This window comes from Leopardus geoffroyi, chromosome B1, assembly GCF_018350155.1.
Source record: "Leopardus geoffroyi isolate Oge1 chromosome B1, O.geoffroyi_Oge1_pat1.0, whole genome shotgun sequence".
Taxonomy (NCBI): domain Eukaryota; kingdom Metazoa; phylum Chordata; class Mammalia; order Carnivora; family Felidae; genus Leopardus; species Leopardus geoffroyi.
This window is the reverse complement of record NC_059327.1, coordinates 13,760,955-13,768,994: the sequence shown is the minus strand read 5'-3', so window position 1 is coordinate 13,768,994 and position 8,040 is coordinate 13,760,955.

The following is an 8,040-nucleotide window of genomic DNA, read 5'->3' as shown; positions in this document are numbered from 1 at the left end:
CCTGCTGTCTTCTTCACCTTATTCTCTAAATCTCTCTTCTTTTCTCTCCTCCATTTTTTTCTCTTGTCTCTCCCAAACCACTTGCCTTCTGCTCCAAAATGCATGAAACAAAAGGATGTAGAAGAAAGAAATCAGTGAAGATACTTAAAGATAGAAAATATATTAGATTTGTAGGTGGCTGTACATTATGAGTTGTGAGCCCTGTTAGCAAAGAGTGTTAAGTTTTATGTCACATCCATTATGTCGGCAGACTAATAAGCCAGTAGTGCATCTAATTTATTTCGTTTCGATACTGTATCTTGTCCCCATTGGTTACATTGAATTTTAGCAGGGGAAAAAATTTTTTTTTCCCTGTTGGGACGGGTTTAACAAGGAAAGACCTTTGCTAAGAAGGAAGTACGTCTATCCAGTGTGGTTGGGTGGTTTATGTGGTGGTGATCCTCTCCGTGTGGGTATGTAAGGCTTCACATATAGACTGGTTGCTGACCTTGATTTCCTGGCGACTGGAGTGCAAGTATGATTTCGTGTCTGGTATCACTACAGGAGTAGTGGGATCTTCCCGTCCAGAGAATTCTGCAGATGTCGGTGTTCCAGTTAATAGAGGTTTGCTTTGAACTGTTGCCTTTGGGAAAAGCATTCCAGAAGGAAGGAGGGTTGAGCAGTCTTCTGCCTTGCGGGCATTACTAGATAATTGTGGCAAAGGGAGACTATATCTGAGAGCAGTGTTGCTACCTGTCACGGCTAATAAATGACAATAAGGAAACCATCTTTCACTGACCTGTCGGCAGGAGAACTACATTTAAAAGGCAAAATTTGTGAGTGAAATTATAGGAACTCCATTTCCCTGACACATTTTATGCTTTTCTTCTTCTTCTTTTTTTTTTTTTTTTAACGAGTCTGTCCTTAAAGACTTCCGAAGCCCAACAAGACCCAGCAACGAAAGTGATATAATGTATTAGCCATCTTTTCCTAAATTGCAAATGAGGAACAAGCATATAAAGGAAAATTGAGAGGAGCTTGAATAAAAACGTAGGCTTCTACCACCAGTGATCTAAACTTCCGGTGTGCCGGGCATAATTTCTGATCTGCCGATGTCCTCATCCACCTGAGGGTCAAAAATATTTCGGTCGAAGGATAGATTGTTGCAGGAGGGCCCAAGGATGCAGAGAAGGTAGGTCTATTTGCAACACTGGTAAGAAGCTTTAAGAGTCATGATTCTGTTGTTTTTGTTTTTTAACGTAAGGCCACTGAAAAAATGGGCAGTTTTAGCAAGTCCTTAGCCAGGAGGCCTTGCGGAAGACTCAGTGGGCAGAGCCGAGCTCAAGGGCCCAGCGCCCCCTGATGGCTGGCGCCCCCTGATGGTTGGCGGAGGCAGGGCAGAATAACTCTGAGCTCAGGACTTTTGGGATCCAGGATCACATTCAGAGGAAAAAGCTTAACACGTTCCTACCCATTGAGGGGTGCCCAAGAATTCTGAAAAGACCTAAAGCTAGCCCTAGTTTTCCTTTGTAACTGCTGGAGGGATCCAAAGCCATTTCGCCGTGAGAGTATATGCATCCCTAAGAAATTAGAGATTTCTAACCCACCTGCCATCAGGTGGATTCTCTGGTGACTCCTATTTACAGTTAGAGATGGCCTAGATGGCTGGGTAGTACAAGAATAGAATTGCTCGCTTGATGAAGCCCAACTTGGCCAACGTTTTTTGTTTTGTTTTGTTTTGTTTTTCCTGGTACTAGGATTCATTGTTTACTTTCTGACTTACCAAAGTGGCTCCTCTAGAAGAAATGCTCATTTGTATTTTGAATAATAAAGTAGTTCTACACCCTGATCCACTAAAGACTATCTTGATTAGAAATTAAAAGTTGGAGGACGCCTGGGTGGCTCAGTCCGTTAAGCCTTCGACTTCCACTCAGGTCATGATCTCCAGTCCGTGGGTTCAAACCCCACGTCAGGCTCTGTGCTCACAGCTCAGAGCCTGGAGCCGACTTCCGATTCTGTGTCTTCCTCTCTCTCTGCCCCTCCCCTGCTTGCGCTCTGTCTCTTTCTCTCTCAGAAATAAATAAATGTTTTTAAACAATTTAAAAAAATTTAAAAGTTGGAGCACCTGGGTGGTTCAGTAGGTTAATCGTCTGACTCATGATTTTGGCTGAGGTCGTGACCTCAGGGTCACAAGATCGAATCCCGAGTTGGGCTCGGTGCTGAGCATGGAGACTGCTTAAGACGCTCTCTCTGTCTCTTCCCCTTACCCGCACACGTGCGTTCCTTTTCAAAAAAATTTTTTTCCAAGTTGATATAGGAGTAAATTCCTAAGCAGTGATTTAAAGAATTTATCTCCTTAACAGGTTTTCTTACCACTGTGTCCTTAATTTCCACTGACTCTGTTACCAGATGGTAAATTCCACACCGAAATGCATCCAATAATGAGCTTCAGAATGGACGTTTTCAACACCCCGTCACGAGACAGACAATCTGAAGAGAACAAAAATGTTTTTATTTTTTCGTGTAAAATGGTGGCCTACCTTCACATACAACCTTTCCCTGTCGTTGAACTCAACAGATTGGTGGATCCAACGGGACCGCTAATAATCACTGTATGGAGAACACCGTGTTGGTACTTGCAAAGTTTATTCCAGCCCATTTCTTTCACACCCTAAAACTTTTTCAGTAGGTTGTTGGATGGGATGGAGCGACAAGGAGATGCAGGGACCCAAGGTCGGCCCAACTTTCCGCCAGCCGGGTTTGTCACGCGGTGGCTCTCAAGCACAGAACTTTGCCCTCCCTGAGGAGCCCCTCGGGGGCTGGCGGGCCAGCGCCTGAACGGGTGCGACAATGTGGATGGCGCCGTCCTGCTGGGTTGGCTCTGCCGACCTCTTTGCTAAGCCGGATGAAACGCTACCCAAATACTAAGAAAAAAAGGGGGGGGGGGGTGGGCCACCTGGCGGGCTCAATCGGAAGAGTGTGTGACTCTTGACCTCGGGGTTGTGAGTTCCAGTCCCATGCTGGAGGTAGAAGTTACTTAAGTGAGGATTTAAAACAAAGAACCAAAAATGCTGTCAACGTGCCTGTGACCTGCACGTTCTCTGCGGTCGAGTTGTCTACTTTTAGGGTCCACATCCTGTGAATAAGGCCAGTGGGGAACGGGCAGGGGGCAGAAGTGTATGCCTGAAGGTGTCTGGCTCTTACCCCCTCTCCAAGGTCAAAGCTTTAAAAAGATCTTAAAGGTCCTTAATTAAATTGAGTTCGGGGTTTCCAAAGAAAATTGGGAGAGGCGTTCTCTCTGCCACCTCCTCCCCACTCAGTAGTGGAATTAGTGGGTGGGGCCCAGGGCTGTCACAGCCTTTATTGCCCTTGTCCTCCAAATCTCTTCCCTCCAGCCCCATTCTCCTTGATCCCCAGGACCTACCAACACTCACCTGCTGCTACTCTCTCTCTGTTTGTATGTATGTAGGTATTAGAGAGAGAGAGAGCGTGTGCTCACGCGCGTGCAGGAGAAGGGGAGGGGCAGAGGGAGAGATAATCTTTAAAAAAAATTTTTTTTAGTCTTTATTTTTGAGAGGGAGAGAGAGCACGAGCAGGGGAGGAGCAGAGAGAGAAGGAGACACAATTCGAAGCAGGCTCCAGGCTCTGAGCTGTCAGCACAGAGCCCGACGCAGGGCTCGAACTCACGGACCGCGAGATCGTGAGCTGAGCGGAAGTCTGATGCCCAACTGACACTCAGGCACCCCGGAGAGAGAGAAAATCCTAAACAGGCGCCACGCTGAGTGTGGAGCCTGATGCAGGGCTCGATCCCATGACCCTGGGATCGTGACCCAAGCCAAAATCAAGTCGGATGCTCAACCGAGCCACCCAGGCACCCCAACTCTCTCTCCACTTTTATTTTTTATTTATTTTTTTTAATGTTTGTTTATTTTTGAGACAGAGACAGAGCATGAACGGGGGAGGGTCAGAGAGAGAGGGAGACACAGAATCCGAAACAGGCTCCAGGCTCTGAGCGGTCAGCACAGAGCCCGACGTGGGGCTTGACCTCACGGACCGCAAGATCATGACCTGAGCCGAAGTCGGACGCTCAACCGACTAAGCCACCCAGGCGCCCCTCTCTCCACTTTTAAATACATATTTTTTTTTTCAACGTTTATTTATTTTTGGTTCAGAGAGAGACAGAGCATGAACGGGGGAGGGGCAGAGAGAGAGGGAGACACAGGATCGGAAACAGGCTCCAGGCTCTGAGCCATCAGCCCAGAGCCCGATGCGGGGCTCGAACTCACGGACCGCGAGATCGTGACCTGGCTGAAGTCGGACGCTTAACTGACTGCGCCACCCAGGCGCCCCTAAATACATATTTTAACGTGGTGTAATGCACACAAGATTTACCATCTTCGCCATTTTAAAGCGTATCGTTCAGTGGTATTAAGTGCATTCGTATCGTGCAACCATTACGAGGATCCATCCCCAGAATTCTTTCCAGCTTGCAGCACTGAAGTTCTGTCCCCATTAAATAACGAAGTCTCCCTTCCCCTTTCCTCTCAGCCCCTGGCCACCGCCCCCCCTCCTTCTACTTTGTGTCTCTGTGAATCTGATTACTTAGGTATGTCAGGTAAGTGGAATCGTACGGAATTTTCTTTGTGACTGGCTCCTTTCACTCAGCCAATAACGCCTTCAAGGTTTATCTGTCTTGTAGCATGTGTCAAAACTTCCTTCCTTTTGAGGGCCGAATACTATTCCATTGTGAGCCATGCTTTGTTTCTCCACTCATTCGTTGGTGGACGCTTGAGTTGTTTCCAGCCTTCGGCCGCATTTTCTTTTGAACGTCTTAATGTTTCTTCACAACTTGGCATCACCCGCCTGAGTCCCTGGGCGCCTCCCGTCCTACACTAGTCACCCAAACATCCTGAAGGAGCTCAGAGAGAGAGAGAGAGAGATTTAAAAGCCTCTCTGAGAGGCTCTTAATAATACACTTCCTTTGCCCACCCACAGACTCCTACACATCTTTCAGATTGAGCTGGGATCCTGCCTGCTCTAAAGTCTCCCCAGGACTTTCTCAGCTCAAAATGACCTTTTTCTTCTCCGAAATCCTATAGCAGTTACTGTCAGCAACAATCTTTTTGGCAATGAATCGTGCACTGTTTTATGACATCTCTTCTACCGTCTAGAACTGTTATTGAAACACTTCATTTCACTTTTCATGTTGCTCTCTTCCTGCTCTAACTAGATGATTAACTCCACAAGAGCAGGTGTTGTGCCTTGTGTGCAGTTGTGCCCATTGCCTCCCAACCCACGCACGTGTTTGCTCGGTAGGTACCTTACACAGAGGGCTATAATGTACACGTTTACTATTTATTTATTTTTTAATGTTTATTTTTTGAGAGAGAGAGAGAGAGGCAGAGCACAAGAGGTGGAGGGGCAGAGAGAGGAGGAGACACAGAATCCGAAGCAGGCTCCAGGCTCCCAGCTGTCAGCACACAGCAGGACCCAGGGCTCAGACTTGTGAACTGGGAGATGATGGCCTGAGCCCAAGTCGGACACTGAACCCACTGAGCCGCCCAGGGGCCCCATGTTTAATATCTCTGTTTAAAAGTTATGAACCTGATTGCACTTTAATTCAGTGAAGTCGCTGATCAGGAGCCCACTTTCTAAATTATTTTTTTCTGTACTGACTTCCTCTTGAGTGTCTCGGGGAAAAAATGGTCAAAGAGAATGTAAGAAATCTTCCTGTTAGCATGCAGGGTTAATGGGCACATTTATCTTTTGAGAGAGAAGGGAGATTGCTATTTAAATGTCGTATTTTTAACTTCAGTGTTTCAGATTAAGCATTCTTACATGCGGTTTTGAATTAGGAATCTGGCAATAATATACACTCTTGTCAGAACACCCACAGATGTTGTTTCCATTTAAACCCATCTGATTAGGGGCTGTCTTGACCTTTCCAGGTCTTAAATCACCAGAGAATGCTTACTGTTGAGCAGGGGTTCTGGATTTTAACTTTCGCGCATGAAAACTGTTACGTCTCTGGTATTGTTAAAAATGCCACTTGGTCCACGTTTTTGGTGGGTGTTTCGTTCCGGGGCTGCTTCCTCTAGACAGTCGTGCATGGCGTATACAGCCCTTCCCTTTGTATTCCCCGGTCTCTTCCCCATTTTGTCCCGAACAGGCAGGCATCGGGAGTCTACGCGGCTGTACCTAACAGACACCTGACTCTCAGTGGCTTCCACACCCAGCACACGGTTCCCGCAAGGAGCAGGAAATACAAGGCACGCGTTTGGTAGAGCGGGTCAGCAGAGATCTGGGCTTCTTTTCACTTGGCTATCTCTGGAATTGCGTCCTCCGGTTTGTGGGGTCAAGCGCCGAGGGCCCTCACTAAGAGCAAGAACGAGGGGACGGGAGGTGGGGTGGGCGCATTCCTTCCATCCAGAAAGCAGCTTTCGCAGAAGCCTCAGCACGCATGCGCTTCTGTCTCGTTGGTCACACGCGCATCACGTGACGGCCCTGGGCTGCAAGGGAGGCTGCCCCCTTGCGGGCACTTGCGTCCCAGGGTCTGCAGTGGAGGCCGCGAGGGGGGCGGGCGTTAGCGGTGGCTGTCAGTAACAACGTGGGCCACGTCTTACGCCTTGCTTGGGAAGTTGCCTAATTACGCAATTTACGCAGCTGGTTTTCACGTATCGGGGGTTAAAATGTTTGTTGAGTTGGGCGGTGATATCTGCTCCCTGGGAATTTTGTGGACCTTTGAGCCGGCTTTCAAACTGTGTAAAAAATATCTTCATTTCTCAGCTGGGGTAGAACTATAAAAATGAAATACACACGAGCACATGTACATGTGTGTGCGCACGCGCGCACACACACACACACCCCGTTTGAGGGTAAGTTATACCATCCCCTAAATGCTGTGTGTCTTTCCCGAGGACAGGGATATCTTCATCTATAACCACAGCATATTTATCGACTTCGGTACATTTAACACCGTTAACGATACTTTACCATTCCTACTCCTCTTTTGTTAGTTGACTTCATAATTTTCTTTACGGTATGAAAGTACAGGATGCAATCTAGGGGTTGGAGGTGCATTTAGTGGTGGTGTCTCATTAGCTCCTTTGATCTGGAACATTCCCGCAGTGGCACTGCTGATTTTAAGAGAGCGCCTTTCTCCTGTTGCCTTCCACTAGATTCCTTAGAAGCAGCAGTTTTCAAACTTTATGGTCTCAGGGTCCCTCTTCACTCTTAAAAATTATTGAGCAAGATAAAGAAGTAGGAGGGCTCTAATGGGCAGCGCGGTGACTAGGGAGTGCTGCTTATGATATACAGGAAAGTGGCTAAGAGACTAAATCCTAAGAGTTCTCATCGGAAGGGAAGAAAATTAACATATTCCTCCTTAAAAAAGATATTGACCCTAAAACACTTTAGTTTATGTGGGTTATAGCTACTGATTTGTACCATGTTAGAGATTAAAACAAATTTTAAAAATGTTTTCATTCATTTCAAATAACAATAATAAACCCTTTACATGTTAACACACTTCTATGAGAAACAACTATTTTCCAGAACAATAAAAGCTACTTAGTGAAAAGAGTAGCGTTGGCTTCCATTGCCTTTTTTAAATGAGTTTTAATAGAAAACAGATTCTCGTTTCTGTGAGTGCTTGCTGTCCGTGGCAATATTTTAGTTGTAGTATGTGAGGAAAATCCCGCTACATGCAGATATGTGGCTGGAAAAGGGAGGAGCATTTTACTAGCCTTTTCAGAAAATTGTAAAACACAACTTGATAACGAACTATAGAAATGATCCCCAAAAGTATAGTCTTCACATCGCAACTTGATAAATGGTACTTTCTTTAAGATGAGTTGCTGGGGCGCCTGGGTGGCGCAGTCGGTTAAGCATCCGACTTCAGCCAGGTCACGATCTCGCGGTCCGTGAGTTCGAGCCCCGCGTCGGGCTCTGGGCTGACGGCTCAGAGCCTGGAGCCTGTTTCCGATTCTGTGTCTCCCTCTCTCTCTGCCCCTCCCCCGTTCATGCTCTGTCTCTCTCTGTCCCAAAAATAAATAAACGTTG